Source organism: Parasteatoda tepidariorum, chromosome 9 (assembly GCF_982258835.1).
Source record: "Parasteatoda tepidariorum strain Cologne lab strain chromosome 9, Ptep-v5.0, whole genome shotgun sequence".
NCBI classification, from domain to species: Eukaryota; Metazoa; Arthropoda; class Arachnida; order Araneae; family Theridiidae; genus Parasteatoda; species Parasteatoda tepidariorum.
In genome coordinates, this window is record NC_141763.1 from 16,708,737 (window position 1) to 16,726,830 (window position 18,094).

Genomic DNA, 18,094 nt, shown 5'->3' on the forward strand with positions numbered 1-18,094 from the left:
ATTGTCCGGAGCTAGTTGGCAGCTCTGAAGAAGTGAATATTGTTTATCATTAGACAATTATTTTGGAAAAGTTTTATATTTAAGTGTAAGTACAACCTACATTATTTCTAATTCTTAAAAGTCAGCAAATTTGGCGATCTAAAGTGCTATTTGGCAAAACCATTAGCAAATGATGTAAATAGACTGCTGTAGCTGTGATACTATCACTTAAAAAACAACTTAGCTTAAAGCATTGTATTATTTTAGAGTGTATAATGATATACCTATTTCTGAAAATAACTTTTGAATGTTGAGAGGTAAAAATGCTTACTTTTTTTTTCTCTCTCGTTATTTTATCTTTTACAATTTTGTGAGAATGCTGACGCAATTTCAAAAGGTTCAGCTGAGGAAAAATATTGTAATTGTTTTTTCTGCAGCTGTCATGATCTGTGACAAATATCAATGTAAGTAAACAGATGACAATGGTTGTGTATTTAATCACTTCTCTGATTGGTATCTGAACTCACGATTTTTTTATACCTACAGGGGGGGATGTATTAATTTGTCAATAATATTGTTTCAACTGACATACTTAATATCAATCACAGAATGTATTAAATTATAACATTTGTATAAATTCTGTTGTTTCTGAGCGTACTTTCATTCCTTGAGCCTTTGATGATACCGAGCATGCATCTTTTAAAATTTCTGACGTCTTTGATTTTAGCTATGTTTCTAGCACTTACTTTATCCACGTGTAAGTACCCAAAATTAGGTTTTTTTCTTTGTACAAATCATAATTATGTTGCTTAAAAGAATGTATAAAACTGAATTATTTCCTCTTTAACAAGTTCGAGCTTGTTAGTTATGATCAAAATAAAAAAAAATAGGGCCAATTCTAAGATGTTAATTGTTTGTCAAATTAAATAAATAACTTATTAAAAAGTAAGCGAGATAAAAAAAAATAAAAAAAGACAATTTTGACTGTTCAGAGTTTTGTAAAAGAGTAAAATTACGTCTCATTTGTTCCCTCGTATTAAGCAATTTTGTATACGGTAGGTTAATTTGTTTTCAAACAGATGGTTATTTTTCTAATCCAGGTAGTCAATACTTGCGTCACGATTAACATATAGTCCAGTAATTACAACAAAGAGAAAGTGTTTCTTGGGAAAAATTAGTACCCAAGAAATTTGCTGACAAGAAGCTTTGTTATTATGAATGATATCTGAAAATTCCCTTCATCTCCTTTGGACGACACTTCCGTCTTTTTTTTTTTTTTTTTTTCAGGGAAAAAGGAGTGATTCAAAAGGGTTAATTGAACTTCTTTTACACGGTCATATTTAGCATGTTTTCCAATGTATAGTTTTAAGCTGTATTGAATGAGACCAATCTCGAAACAATCGGACTGAAAGTTTAGAAGTTATAAGCGTTTTATGTATCTTCTACTTGCCTATTTACGCATTTCACAAAACTGCACAGACAGCTGAGGTATTTTTTCTCCTTTAATCGAATGAGACCAGATACACAAAGACAATATTTGGATTGTTTTTATTATTAAAATAATCTTATATCTTCTGAACTATTGGTTCAACCATTTCGAAATTAGTCGCATTACATGTGATAAAATTACAACGGGAAATAGGATAGCAGGAAACCATAATTATGCGTCGAAAGCAGAACCTTTCATACTATTGATCACATAAAAACTCTTGCAACTTTTGAACTGTTTGTTTGATTGACTTGTGTATAGTCTCATTCAATTTAACGTTCTTACTTGTTCAGGTAACGATATGAGTTGTGTACTAGCATAATTTCGTATTGCAAACGTTCACAACTTCTAAACTATAAATCCGATAGTCTCGTATCTCATTCAATTTAACGCTCTTACTTGTTTAGGTAACGATATGAGTTGTGTACTAGCATAATTTCGTATTGCAAACGTTCACAACTTCTAAACTATAAATCCGATAGTCTCGAATCTCATTCAATTTAACGCTCTTACTTGTTTAGGTAACGATATGAGTTGTGTACTAGCATAATTTCGTATTGCAAACGTTCACAACTTCTAAACTATAAATCCGATAGTCTCGAATCTCATTCAATTTAACGCTCTTACTTGTTTAGGTAACGATATGAGTTGTGTACTAGCATAATTTCGTATTGCAAACGTTCACAACTTCTAAACTATAAATCCGATAGTCTCGAATCTCATTCAATTTAACGTTCTTACTTGTTCAGGTAACGATATGAGTTGTGTACTAGCATAATTTCGTATTGCAAACGTTCACAACTTCTAAACTATAAATCCGATAGTCTCGAATCTCATTCAATTTAACGCTCTTACTTGTTTAGGTAACGATATGAGTTGTGTACTAGAATAATTTCGCATTGCAAACGTTCACAACTTCTAAACTATAAATCCGATAGTCTCGAATCTCATTCAATTAAACGCTCTTACTTGTTTAGGTAACGATATGAGTTGTGTACTAGCATAATTTCGTATTGCAAACGTTCACAACTTTTAAACAATAAATCCGATAGTCTCATGAATTCAGCATGATGAAAATATGCATCAATTGGATGTCTTGAAAAAAAACTCATTTCTTCCCCTCAAATCACCACTATATTCCTACATCTCAAAGCTTCCGTACGGTTTCTTACAAGTCCTGTTCAGACCCAGGGCTAAAGAGAATAGAAGGGCTAGTTCACTCCGCTCCTAGAGCTGAAACTACGATTTCCCTCCTCGTGACGTCACTGAGTCCACAGATCTCGGAGATCGCAAACAAAGATATTATGATAACTTCGCATCTTTCTCTTTGTAAAAATAAGTTAGACTTTTTCTGGTTATTAGCTTTCAAACTTTACGTAATTAACATATTATTTCCGTTCATAAACATAGTTCAAAAAAACTTTCTTGGCCATTATATTAAAAAAAATACCATTTAAAACTTATAAAAATGTTTTACTAGTTGGCGAAAATGACACTATCAATACTTTATTTTAAAAAGTTCAGTTTTAACTTTAATTATTAAGAAAAATGAAAGCATATATCGACACTTTTTTTATCTACATATTCTTTTATAACAATAAGTTGAGTTAAATTTAGAATCCATGATTTTAAAATATGCCGTTAATAGCAATTTGTTCATACTTAATCATTAGGAAACATCAACCTTAAACGCTAATTACTGAAACAAAATAATAATTTAGGTTCATAATGACATTAGAAATTTTACAATTGTTTATAGATATTTAAATTTACGATGATATAATTTATAGATTTTTAAATTTAAGAGAATATAATTTTTTTAAAAAAAATCATAAATATTTAGAATAACTACATTAAAAAATATGTTATGAAATAAGGAGAATTCCAACTATATACTATATATTTTATTTATGCTTTTTATTTACATTTTAATTTTCTTTGACTTTATCCATTTTTTAATTTTTTTTCACCTGCCTTTCTTTTTGAAGTAACGAGGCGGTTTCTATTTAGATAATGAGTTTTTATAAAAGTTCTTAACGACAGAATAAACGTATTGCTGTTTTATATTAACTGTGTCATTTCAGAATCCATTCTTTACATAGTTGTTCATTTACTTTAGGGAACACGCGGAAAATTATATTTTTTCCTTTTGTTTTTCTATCAAAATTTTTTCAAGTTGCAATCGCGCAAACTGGCATTTCGATAATAGTTTTAAACTCTTGTAAATTCACTGCAAAAACTGAGGAAAGTCATTATAGAAAATAACAAATGTCTTAAAATATCTCGCAAAAAGAAATGCTCCAATATTAGTTAGAGCTAGTAAGGCCGAACGATGATGTAAAAGTTCTTGAAGTAAAAGTTCGAGCTTTGCGCCAAAGTGACGTCACTAGAGAAAATCTAAGGATTGGCGTGGCGAGAGCTACTTCAAAGGAATGAACCAGCCCTTCTATTCTCTTTAGCCCTGGTTCAGACCACAGTGAAAGCCAATTAATAGACAATTTAGTAAAATTAAGAAAATGGTAGCAAATACCTCTCTAAAACTTTGTTTAATTTATGTATATGTTTGGTTTGTTTTACTTACTTGTCAGCCACTACAAATTCATTTCTCAAATATATGTGATAAATTTCCCCCCAATTACTTTTGAAAAAGAATTCGGGTTCATGCGTACAACTGGTTACTCTTTTTAAATAGTCTGCGCAGACTACTTATGAAAAACCGTTTGGCGGCTTTCTGATGTAGGAGGAGGTGATGGCCAAGAAAAGTAAGTGAGGTGTTAGGTATTTAAAATTAGTGGGATTCCACCCCCTGTTCGCTAGAGAAAATGTTCATACCTGAAGAAATAATTCAGTTAGAATGTGAAAAGACTGTGATCGAACACCAAACAAGGTGAGCAATTGTTGCACGAACGTAAACAAGTGCAAATCGGTTTCAGTGGCGAAAAACAATACTAACATCTAACAAACCGCTGACGTTTCATCGGCTTTCTTTTTTAAAAAATTACTACAACTGCTTGCAACACATTTTGAAATAAACTTTATATAAAACTAGCTGTTTCCAGCTTCTATGTTAGCTTTTATCCAATTTCAACCTTGATTATAAAATTTTATCTGCGACTGATTCAAGGCCTCACTGGAAAGTCGATCGTCTCTTAATTATGGATATGTTTAAACATTTGACAAAAACACGAACTGCCACTATTTACAAACTATTTTTCAGATATCATTCAGAACGATAGTCATATTTTAACACCATTTTAAAATATCTCTAACTACATGCCTCATTCTTTGAGAAATAGCTTTCAGGATGCTCTGTATTTGCATCTGAATGTCACGCAAATAAATTAAGCACATATATATATTTCAATTCAGTACGGTGCTTTTATTTATTTATTTTTGCAGTAATATTTTTGGGCTGACAAATAGAATAGAAACAAATAGAACTCTTCCAGTAAAAAATTCAAATTTTGCTACAAATTTAAATATCTCTATTGTTTTTAATCCATAATTTTCGATAGTAGTTAGTTTACAATTATATTTAAAGTTGCTTTCTAATTTAAAATAATAAAATACTTTAATTAAGCGATTAACTGTACAAGCACTACTGAAAAACAGAGATACGTATTTTTTTATACTTAAATAAACAGAATCAGACATGGTATCAAAATTGGTTTTTACCAAAAGAAGTTAGTTGATATTGATTAATTTAAATAGAATGAATTCACTGAAAATTTTGAACAAAACATTCCTGTGTTTGTAGACAAGCACGCAATTTATTCAATGAAGCGAAACTAAGTTTGGTAAACATGAAAACATACTTAAAATAATCATCAACTTGTTTACAATTAACTGTACTATACTTAAAAGAATGTATTTTTCCCCATTTAAGGAAACTATGTCTTAAAAACAATATCAATATTATTTACGATCATTCAGAGTCAATATTGCGTGTATAGAAATGTCTATATACACACATAAAAAATATACTCTGGGTATATAAAATGCGTAACAGAAAATCTTATCATATAAATTTCTTCAAATCTACACACTGATGCTGGCATATTTATTATTCTGGTGGATATTGTTTAAAATTATAAATATTCTTACTTTTAAAACTTTAATAAGTCTTAATTATGAGTACAATTATAATAGTTTCGTTAGCAATATACATTTTCTGAATTTGTGTATTTTATTATAAATATAAATTAAACTATAAGCCGTTTTGACTGTAAACATTAAAAACAATGTGTGATTTTGAATATCTAATAGTTTCAACTGCATTCACTGGAGATATAATGAATGCTACTGAAATTTCGGATGGAAAATATGTACTCAGTGGCTATGAAGGAATTTTTCTACAAACTTTATTAGACTATCTGGGTTTAAGAGTGAAAATTATAAACTTTTTTGATTATAAAGGCCCCAGATCACATGTAGAATTCGTTGACTATAAAATAGCACACATGGCAATTGGATTAATTCTTTTGAATTCTGAAAGATTTGCGAAAGCTTACATGAGTTTTCCTTATAACATTGTTCATGTTTCATTTGTCGTAAAAAGATCTGTGCCATTATCGACAAGATTTGCATTTCTCCACCCATTTACTCTTAACACGTGGTTGGGATTCCTGTTTGCATTGTTATTACTTCCTATTGTTGGTGTACTCACGCTGGACATTAAAATAACTTATGTAAATATGTGCTTGCAGATGTTGAGCAGCCTATTAAAGCAAGGGTTACAGTTTAAGATGACATATTTCAAGAGCAGACTGTTCTTCACTGCATTCTTTTTCTTCTCGTTGGTGGTCTCTTTCAGCTATTCTGCAGTTTTTTTCTCCTTTATGGTGAATCCCTTAAAAAACCCACCAGTGCGGAATTTTAAAGAATTGTCCGATGTCGTAAAAAAGGATAATCTGAAATTCTATGTTAGTGCTGCGTATGCGGTCAAATATGCACTGAATCACTCCTCTTATGATTATGTTCGGAACCTATATAAAAACGTTGAGAAAGCAAATTTTTTATATGAATATACGAACATTGACTACGATGAATCGTTTTCTAAAGGTTATGCATTTATTATGGAAGATATTTCCTTGGACTTGCAGTACGGATCGAACCCTGACCTTTTCGTGTCAGACGACAGAATTTCACCCAGTATGATTTCAGTATACATGGATAAAGACTTCTGCCTGAAGAATAAAATTAATGCTTTTATTTCGCGGGCTTGGCAAAGCGGGGTATATCAAAAAATACTGAGAGACATTCAAATTCAAAAATATATTAAGGAACCAAAAAAACATTCCGAGGATGATACCCAACCATTAAGACTACATGATATATCTGGTGTTATAATTATATTACTTTTCGGTTATGTTATATCATCACTTGTCTTAGTAATTGAGATAATTGTGAGTAAGTTTTAAAAAAAATGATGATACAATTCAGAAAGTAAGGATTTGTTTATAAATAAACAGAATGACAAAATGTATTATTATTGAAGATATTTTTTGAAGTTATACTTCTTATGCGACTTCCAACAAGGAAGCGTTAAACGTTTTATTGGCCGGGAAATCACGTGGTAGGATCCAGTTTTTCCTCATTCATTTCCATATTGTTTTGGTTCTCACTAGCATAAAAATAATAAAAGTCAAATATTTATTATTATTGTACAGTTATATATTGTACAATTATATATTGTTAAATATTTTTTCAGTTTGTTTTGATACACATATAATTTAATAGGATAGTATTTTTTATTTTCAAATTTAGTGGATAACAATTGTAAAAAATGAGTGAAAACAATCCCACGGACAATGCGACGGATTTAAGGTTATGTCAAGGTACGTCTCTTGTGAATATCAATTGATTGTTAGGTTTTCTCTTTTGAAATTGCATTATGACGCATTCACATACATTATTAATACAAATACATTTTCCATGGCGAGACGATGAGGCAACCACAAGCACTTCCACTGGTTCAAGAGGTCCACCAGGGAAAAATGCACAATTATTATCGTTATTACAGAGCACGGAAGCGAGCGGAGCAGGAGAAAGAGTCGTTGAATAGAGCTAGTGATCCTTCTACGACTGCTGATTCTTCTAAAATTAACGTCGCAGGTTACGAAGTTTAACTTCTTCCGCGCGGAGGGACTCCACGCACTATTTTTTATAGTTTCGTTCTTAACAAAAAAATTCTTTTTTATAAAACTCATACGTTTGTAAAAGGAAGGGAGAGATATAGAATCCTTTTCGTGGCGACAAAAAGTCACCAAAAATTATGAATAACTTACCTGTTGATTATAAAAACGTCAAAATATGCGCATCATAACTAGAAACAAAAACGTTATAATTGTAACTTAGAACATGGTGGAAACGTAATGATTTTGAAACTTTTCAAATGTTTGCTTGCGAAAAGAATTTTGGACAGTTTGATTCCAGAAGGTTTAGAAGTGAGTAATAGCAGGCATGCATCAGGTGTAGGAGGTTGGGGGTAACGGAATCCTTGCACCCCCAATGTGCAGTGTGAGAAAACATTATCACTCTAAATAACATTTGCTTCTAATGATCGGTATTTCACATAATAAAAATCAGTTAAAGCAAAATCTTAATTACGTTACTGTATCAGACAAAAATTTTCTCAAAATACTCTGAAAAATTTTAATTGAATTTAATGCAAGACTTTTATAGCACAAGATCAAAATACGGACACATTGCGTAAAAAAAAAAGTGCGTGGAGTCCCTCCACGCGGAAGAAGTTAAACTGCGTAACCTGCGACGTTAATTTTAGAAGAATCAGCAGTCGTAGAAGGATCACTAGTTCTATTCAACGACTCTTTTCCCTGCTCTCTAATAAATTAGATGTGTATCAAAACAAACTAAAAAAATATTTATAGAAAAACAAAAGTTTTATGACTTTTATTATTTTTATATTAGTGAGAACCAAAACAATATGGAAATGAATGAGGGAAAACTGGATCCTACCACGTGATTTCCCGGCCAAAAATGTAGCGTTAAACGTTTAACGCTTTCTTGTTGGAAGTCGCATAAGAAGTATAACTTCAAAAATATTTATAGAAAAACAATACTTTTATGACTTTTATTATTTTTATGCTAGTGAGAACAAAAACAATATGGAAATGAATGAGGGAAAACTGGATCCTACCACGTGATTTCCCGGCCAATAAAAATGTATCCTTAAACGTTTAACGCAACCTTGTTGGAAGTCTCATAAGAAGTATAACTTCAAAAAAACTTCTTAAAGTACATTAAAAATTGATAAAATTATACATGAACAATCGTAGGTGATAATGAAATGAAATCAAATCTTAATGAAAATGCAATAAAATTTTTTGAAATCGATACAAAAATGGTACAAAACTACGAATATACTTCGAATAGTGAATAAAATCATTTTCGTTTATTTTATTTAATAATAGTCGAAACATTTTGAATCGGAACGCATGCAGTTTTTTACATATAGTTAAAAAAAAATGTAATTTTAAATAAAAAGATACAAATTTTGAACGAAATTGGTCGAATAGTTACTGAGCTATCAAATTTCTAAAAAAATGGATTACGTAAGATTCGATAACCTATTCGTCCGATTTCGTTTACTGAATTACACTATCACAGTATGTGTTGTCTAAAATATTAAAACACTTCATGCAAAAACTACAAGGAGTGATCAAATGAAAAGGTACGAAACGACGTAAAACCGTAACAGTTAAATATTTGCATATTCCGCCATGGGAGAACGTAGCGAGACATCTCGGGATGCGATTGGAGTCTCTGACTGGAATCGGAGCATGCGCAGGAGAGAGCAGAGGCTCTTATCAAAAGCGGCGTCCTAATGATACGGCAGTCCGTATGAGGAACAGAAACTCGAGCACAGAAAAACCATTAACTCCTAATTGTACAGTGAAACACTCCCACGCCTACGCAGGTCCGTCAAGAACAAAAGAGCGGGGCTGCTCACGGAGGGTGTGGTTCTGCTCCATGATAACGCGTCCACACGTCTCCAGAGTCACACACATGGAACTGGATATGTTCAAGTGGGAGACGTTGGACCATCCGCCCTACAGTCTGGACATGTCGCCCTGTGATTTCCATGTGTTTAGTCCACTGAAGAAACACCTGAAAGGGAAGCGCTTCAACTCGGACCATGTAATCAAGGATGCTGTGAAGGACTGGGTCTCGTCACGGCCACAGGAATTCTGGGAACAAGGAATCCTGCGGCTTGTTCATCAGTGGGATCGTTGTGCTCAGGCCTATGGTGTATATTTTGAATAAAGTCTACATTTGTACCCACCGTGTCGTTTCGTACCTTTTCATTTGATCACCCCTTGTATGTTTCAACTGTAACACATTTACTGTTTTGTTTTTATTAATCTAGATAATACGTGGTGTAATTATTTCACACTTTTGATTTATTTGATTACAGGTACAAATGCTGGGTTTGTAAAACCACCTGGAGAAATGGTAGTGCTTTTTTTTTCTAATTCTTATTTCTAACTTGTTAAATAACTTATAATTTATTCACTTAGAAAGTACTAGGAGGCAGAAACCTCAAGAGTTTAAAATACTCTTTTAAAAGGAAATTAACAAATACCAGCCATATTTAGTTATTATAATTTTATTATCTGTTGATTGTAAGGCAACCTTTGTTTGGTATCTTTAAAAATTTGTCAATTTTTTAATACATTCAAATTGCAATATAGTAAAAAGTCGTGCGTCGAGTCTGTATACTTTGAAAGAAGTCTATAGATTTACATTTTAAATAGAATAAATAAATGTTAATAATAATGAAATGTTAATTTTTACTCATTAACCTAAGAATATCGATATGAGTTTATTTAATTAATTTTAGTACTGTTTACTTTGGCCCCAGTATGGGTCCTCTTATAAGAACATGTACCGGGGGACCAATGTTGAGATGTCAATATTTCGTAATATCGGTCCTACATTGGCCAACATAGAACCTATATTGGTTAAAAAATGCATATAAAATATCGGATGAATCGAAAAATTCTATATAGGGCCAATATCGGAAAAATAACGGCGCTTTGAACCCTTATTGAGCCAAGATTAATGAATAAGGGCCCCAAGTTATTTTGCTGCTAAGGTAACTACAGCAACACATTTTTGTATTAATAAGATTAAATATTTTCTATCGATAGTCTGTTTTTAAATGAAATTTATCATCATTATCATAAAATTTATCATCATTATCATGAAATTTATCATGTTTAGTTGAATATACATTACAGAAATGGTCGAGAGCCAATGTTTAAAAATACTAATTGTGTGTTTAGTTTTTGTTACTGTTTTTTTGACACTTGCCACTGTTTTTTTATTTGTTAATTTTTTTCTTAATAAATCTGTAGCATATGCGATTGTTGGTATTAGAAATTAAAAGATCGTTTTTATACCTATTTTATATTATACCTATTTTATATATGATAGAACCTATTTTATATGATTAAAATTATAAAAATGACAACTATGATCAAAACGATATGTTTCTGGTAAAGTTAAACTTTAAAATGTTATCTTAATTAAAGAAGGTTACTCAGCAGTTTCTTGCAACCTTTAGATGAAGAGAGGTTACCTATAAAATCCTATGTGTATGTGGACAAATTGGACGTCATGTTGGGCAAATGTGCCTGTAGGAGCATTTGTATGCTTAAATAAGACAGTTATGTACCATAGATTTTATAGTGTTTCGATACTTATGAACTGAACTTTTTGTGATATACTAGCATACATCGCCTTTAACACTTAGGTGTTTCAGCTGAGAATGAATTCTAGATCTAGAACGATTTCTAGAGCTTCTCTTAAGGAAGTAAGGACGTCTTGTAACAGTTCTAATTTTGCGGTTGAAGAACTTTAAGAAAAGATGACACTGCTGTGGAGGTGAAATATCCAAAGTTTTATCGGCAATTTCAACAGCCTTCGTTGACGTGGGATCTTGAATGTATCCTGAAATAGATCGGGCCCTGGGTGGGTTATAATTGCTGGAGAAATAATTCGAGTAGAAGCGTATCGAATGCATGATGATTTTCTGCTCTTCGTTGCATGGCCGTTGGTTGACGTTTGAGAAACCAAAACTTTGAAACTATTGCAACAACATTTAAAGCCTCATCACGAAAGATCTGGAGTAAAAAGTGGCGTTGCATATAAACTTTTAAATCTTTTATATGTAACGGTGCGTAAAATAAGTTTAAATGAATAAAACATAAATATGGTGTGACGCTTTTTAGGTAAAGAGAGAGACTTATCAAGTTTATACAATGGTTTACTTCTGCCTAGAGTAGACTCGCTTTGATTGCTCTCCTAACCCTTTCCTTCCAGCTGCTTTTTAACATCATTATTTTTTGCGTCGTCAAAAGTTACAAATTTGTGGTAAGGTCAAGTTTTAGTTATTGAGTCCAATAGCTATTGGTGCTTTCGTGTTAGTCCCATGATGGGGTTAATACCATGAAATTGTAAGATTTTAACCTAATTGTTTATTTGAATTACTCTATCCGTATTTAAGTTACTATTTGCCGGTGGAGATTTCCCTCGGTAGTATTATTTACGCGAAAACTTCGAGATGTTCTAGAAATCTAATTTTAACCCTTTCTCGTGACTTTAATTTTGAGTGACGATAAGCGTCACAATAGTTTCCACTAAAATAAATTTTTACAAGAGGTGTAGAAATTTGGCAGCCCTGAAATTAACAACCGACTAACAGCCACCACATAGACTGCTGACCTTAAAATTCCTACCACAATTATCAAAATAAACATGATCAAAAGAATAATAAGGATTGGCAATCGAAGCGAGCAGGGAGCATGTGTGTGCTCTCTGTTAATTCTTCTCATTCCATGAATAGTTAATATAGTTTAATTTTATGTAAGCCCATTTTACTCTACTAGATATTGTGCATAGTATTAAGAGAATTTTTTTTCTCTATTTACAGGAGGAAGTAGAAAAGGCGGTTGAAAATTGGGCTAAAAAGGTTTAGTATCATTTAACATTTTTGTTAATTTGCTCCTCCTTTTATTCGGGCAGGGCTGATTGTGTTCCGGAAAAAATCCGGATTTTTCAGAAGTTTCCGGAGATCGAAGGTGCAGACGTTTCAAAAAATCATCAATCACAGAAATTTCCGGAAATCAAATTTTCAAAGGTGGAACTTAAAAACACAGTTTATTTTATTTGTTTGTAAAGGAGAGCCAGAGAGATACTTTATAAGCTTATATTCATGATTAATATTAATTTTTTATCAGTAAATAGTTGTTATAATCATAAACTCAAGAAAGAAAGACATATTTGTAAATTTTAATTACTTCTCCAGGTCATCATTGGTATGTGTAAAATTTTAAATATATTTTAAGTAAACTAAGAAATATTGAGAAAAAGGAAAAAAACCTGGCATAAATTTTTTTTCTAATTATTCAATGAAAACTGTGTTTGTTTTTTTTAACTCAAAAAATTTTTTCGGAATTTTGACTTGGGCTCACAATCACCCCTGTTCGGGTGATCCCTTTAGTGTAACGGTTAACAGTTAATTATTTTGAAGTTTGTGGCGTAAGAACCAGAAATAGGTTTTACATTGCCATGAACGTCGTCTGGGTTTCAATAACAATTTTTTTTTGCTTCAAAAACTGAACCAACTCTACATAAAAGTGGGGTGTAAAACATTCATCTTTCTTTTTTTTCTTCCTCAATTTGTTATTCTTTTAAATTAGAAACTTTTTTTATGTGTGTGTTCATTAAAAATGGTGAAATTTTAAAAAAAAATATTAAAATCTCTTGTGCAACAGTTTTGCATTTGATTTGGGTAATTCCATTAAAACATAGATGCCAACTTGCTCCGCACAACGGATAAATATTTTCAAGTGGTAGTTTTTTTAATCTGATTCCTGTTTTAGTAAATTTGATGTAGAAGACTTTTACTCACCACTACTTCTAAGTAATTCAAAGACTTATTTAAAACGCCACTTTAATACGGTTAAAACGTGTTGAACCCTTTTAAAAAATGAGCAAAATTAATTAAAAATATGAACATTTTAGTTTCTAGTTTTCTACCGTTTTTTTTTAAAAACACTTTGTCCAATCCCGAGTATTTGGCATCTTTGTTAAAATAACACTTTTGCATAAACATAATTATTTTCTTATGTTGCTATTTTAGTAGAACTAAAGAGATGTCCCTTATGCAGAAAAAGAAAATATTTTCCCGATCAAATAATATCTTTCTTCACGTTGTGCTCTAATTTCTGAAGACATTTTTTTTTTCTTTTATCTTAAAAAATGCATCAAATATGAAAAATAACTGTGTATAAGAACCATTCAGTATGGTATTGTCTCGTGCTAATAACTTTACTGAAAAAAAGGGATTTTGTTATGAGTTGAGAAGTTAAACAGGTTTTTTGTAGAAAAAGTACCATTTTTGATTAGTACCTGTTTCCACGGCTGTCAGTTGTATCTAGATGTGTGAGGTATAGTAACACCCAATATGTATTTTTTTCCGTTTAATTAAATGAGATGAGTACTTACAAAGAGGGTATCCAAAATGTTATTCGCTAATCAGAATTAAATTTTTAACAGATAGGTTTTAAGATCGTGTATAGATTTTTTTGAACTATTTCGAAGTATTTATTAAGTTATATATAAATTACTAAAAAATGTTCAAATTTTTCTATGGATAAGAATTGTATATGATACCCTTAGACTAAGACTAGTGCTATGAAATTGTATCATTCGATTTATCTGGAAAACATAGAATACAGAAAACTATCAACTGTGAACACTACAGTCAGATAACATAATTAGAACTGTAGTGGCTCAGGGGATAGAGCGTTCGACTTCAATGAGGTGAAACAGGTTCGAATCCCAGCAATGGCTGCTCGATACGAATTCCGCAGCCGGGTCGAACCGACCACAGTCCTGACGTAAAATATCCTCATTATGGGTTAGAGTTCCCTTACCGTCAAGCTAATCGTGGGATGTTTTCCTCTTCATGTAACGCAAATGCGAGTTAATGCCATCAACAAGTCCGACACGAAGGCAAATTTCTCCCAATACTTGATCCAGGAGTTCCCTTGTCTTCTAGATTGGGTTCAAAACTACCAAGGCTACGGAGTTGAACTTTAGTAATCGCAAACTCGAAATTGAGTCGGCTGTTCAACGACGATTATAAAATATTTTTTTTCGAATGGCAGGCACTGGAGTTTATTCGTTTCGCCTTAGAAGATGCCAGAGTTGTTACTCATTTCGCGTTACCCAGTGGGCACCTGAGAACCAAAGTCATGGAGGCGAATAACATTGCCCACGCCACAAACCCGCATTCACTCATCAACTCATCACACACAACAGAGGACAACACAAAGGAGAGAAACATCCATGCCCAGAGCGGGATTCGAACCCGCGGCCATTGGCTTCGCAGTCAGGCGCGCTAACCGCTCGGCCAGGCCCGTAACCAGGGGGGGGGGGCAGTTGGGACAAATCCCCTCCCCGAAATTCTGGGACTCAAACTTTTTAGTCTCTCTTTGAGCCTCTCAGTAAAAAGAAAAACAAAAGCTGTCGAATCAAACCTTTTCCCAGTACACCACCTTCGCTAGTGCATCATCTTCACTTGACCTTGTGGCTCATCTTTCCTTCGGTTAGACTCCTCCCCCGAAATCAATTGTTTTTCAGCATATTAATTTATGCAATTTCCGAATCTAAGCAGATTTCATAGACATCGAAAACCTCATGGGAGAACTGGAAGTATGGGCATCAAAGTGAAACCTGCATGAACCCCTTAGTAGACCAGATACGGCACTTTCTGCAATGGAAGAATGTAACAGTATCTTTTTCCCAAACATTTATTGCTTGTTATCAATATTGGCTACGTTGCCAATCACCACAGCAACTGCATAAAGAACTTTTTCTACTCTTAAACGCGTAACAACAGCAACAAGAAATGCTACTAAAGAAGAAAGGCTAACAGGGCTAACTTCATTAAGCATATTTCGGGATATTCCGGTTTGTCCTAAGAAAGTAATCGAAAAATTTTCTTCAAATCCCCGTCGCATGTCTTTGTAAACTTTGTTTACAAATTGATTATATTTATTGTGCAATATTAATTGAAAAATAATTATTATGTAATATTTTTTAATTACTAGTTTAACTTTTGCAAACAACAGAATAAACAATATTTGTTACAATGTTTTTCCCCTAATTTGCATGTCTGAAACTGTCCTTGCTTCTTACCATATCCCCCCCCCCCCGAAAAAATATTCTGGCTACGGCCTTGTGCTCGGCCACCTGGCCGGCTATTATAAAATATAAAATCACATAATTAGGGTTCAATTAAGAATCGTACTATTTATTCCTTTTTCTCAACTCATAACAAATTCCGTTTTTGCTATTAAAGCCCTGGAATACAACACTTATTTTCGCTCTTGCGTAGACTTATTTTTTACAACAAACAAAATATTCATGAAAAGAATTGTTTTCTTTCAGGAATTGAAAGAGCTTTTACATATACCACCAACTGAAGAAATTATTTGATTGGTAAAATAACTTTAATGATTCTTATTAAGCATGTGGGACAATTTTTTCGCCCTCTGGGTTGCCTAATTAATTATGGAGTAGAAAGCGCTAGTTTTTACTCAAATTGATAAATTGGGATGCGGTAGAAGATATTTTTTGACTTAAACGAAAATACAATAACAATGAGAAATAAAAATATGGAACGTTTCCAACTCCCACCTACTTCTGGGCTTCTAACACTGAAACTGTTCACGTTATATATTTTGCATTTTGTCCTGACCCTATAATGAATGTATGCCCAGTATGTCTGTTCAAGGCAGGGGCACCTCACCGTTAATACGGTTGGCACCAGATTTTTTTTTTATAACAGAGAACTTGTTGGTTTAATTTATTTATAGATTAGATATATATATATATATTTGTTCTTTAAATATTCGAACAAAAGCATACTCTAATTAGTGTATCTAAGTAAAGCATTCCCGCAACAGCCCGTTGTGGGTCAGTTCAAAACACTATATGTAGTAATACACAAAATGTTGCATTTGAGAGATTGATAAATGTAAGCAAGTTAAGATGATTATTTATTTGTCAAAAATATTACCGAAAAACACTATTGCTGTGAACTATTAAACCGACCGACGCAAAATCGCCCGTTTCTACCGGGACACCGTGACGGGGCTGACCGTTCTCGGACGTACCTAGTGATACAGTACCTAGTGATACGTACCTAGTGATTTCTTCAAATAGTGTTTAATTTAAGAGATTATGTGATCAATCCAGGATAAATCTACATTTTAATTAGTGCTGTGCCTATATTAGTGTTAATTTTGTGCCAATTGGATTACCCTTAATAAGGTTTATTTAATAACTAACTTCAGAGAGCAGTCAACTACAAAGTTCTTTCCAATTTAATTTGCTTAAGTGTTTTTTACTTTTAAATAATAATATTTTAACATAATATTTTGTACTTAATTTTGTGATAATAATTTTAATAACTTTTAAACATTAATTAGTAATTTAATCTCTTGATATCTGTTATTGAGAATGTAAACATTCCGATTGTTATTTTCATTAGTGATTTGATTGGCTATTCCAAGTGTTCTAATTTAATTTGACGTACTCTTTATCTAGCATCGGTCGGAGCATCATCCTATATAAATGTATATTTACATACAAATTTTTTAAAATTAGAAATTAAACTTTGACCCTTTATTTTTTTTTTCTTCAAAAATTGAAATTTTTGCACTGTGTAGGCTCAATACGCATCAGATCCTTGTCTTCTCATCGAATAAATTCGAAGATGAAAGATTATAGATTATGGTTCCAACCTAGGGGCTGAATTTTTGCTTGCAACTCAACTCGGGGGCGAAAGTATTTCATAACACCCAACTCGGGAATTATCAGGGAAATTTTTTATTTCTCCGTGATCGGTGGAATTTACCACCCGATTAGGGCTGCACTCCCAAGCAACCCGACTCCAAGGAGATCGCATCCGCAGACGACCGAGCAGCTATGGGTCTCGCACCCACTCTGGAAAGATGCCCCGGTCAGGGGGACTTGCTGCAAGGTCGAACCGCGGCACGCTCACTCCCGAACGCCAAATTTCCCGGGACCCGCTAGAATCCGGGATTCAGCGCTGGGCTCTTCTCTTTTCGTTCGCATTGCTCAGGAAATCCCTGTTGGTTTCTTTTCCTCCGCTCATTTATATGCTTAAAATCAGCGGGTCGTCTCGTCTGATCTCAGGTCGACACAAAAAAAATTTTTGCGATCTCTCCCTCCGGCCTCTCTCTTTTCAGAGACGACATGTGTAGCGTCTTCTCCTCGAGGCACCGCGACGTCGGTGGGACGCCGCAATCGGCCGGGGAAGGAACCGAGCGCTTCGAGCCGGCTGACCTATCGGTCCGGTGCGGCCAGGTGGAGGCGAAGCCTCCTCTGCAAGTCTCATCCAACCCTCAGACAGGCGAGGCCCCGGGCAGGACCCGAGGCCGCAATGCGCGTTCGAAAAATCAGTGCTCAATGTGTCCTCCAATTCACACCAAGTCTCGCAGCTGGCTGCGTTCTTCATCGACCCGTGAGCCGAGTGATCCACTGCTGAGAGTTGACAAGCGACTA

At 33.3% G+C, this 18,094-nt stretch overlaps 1 long non-coding RNA gene and 1 other non-coding gene across 2 annotated transcripts; one reads left to right on the forward strand and one right to left on the reverse strand.

Moving 5' to 3' along the window:
• Positions 1 to 593: 593 nt before the first annotated feature.
• On the forward strand, positions 594 to 12,519 carry LOC147803346 (uncharacterized). The gene is made up of 3 exons (XR_015428852.1): positions 594 to 736; positions 9,906 to 9,943; positions 12,426 to 12,519. It is a non-coding gene; the product is annotated as an uncharacterized LOC147803346 (long non-coding RNA).
• Positions 12,520 to 17,928: 5,409 nt separating this feature from the next.
• Positions 17,929 to 18,082, reverse strand: LOC147803347 (5.8S ribosomal RNA). Its single transcript, XR_015429479.1, has one exon. It is a non-coding gene; the product is annotated as a 5.8S ribosomal RNA (ribosomal RNA).
• Between the last annotated feature and the right edge of the window lie 12 nt (positions 18,083 to 18,094).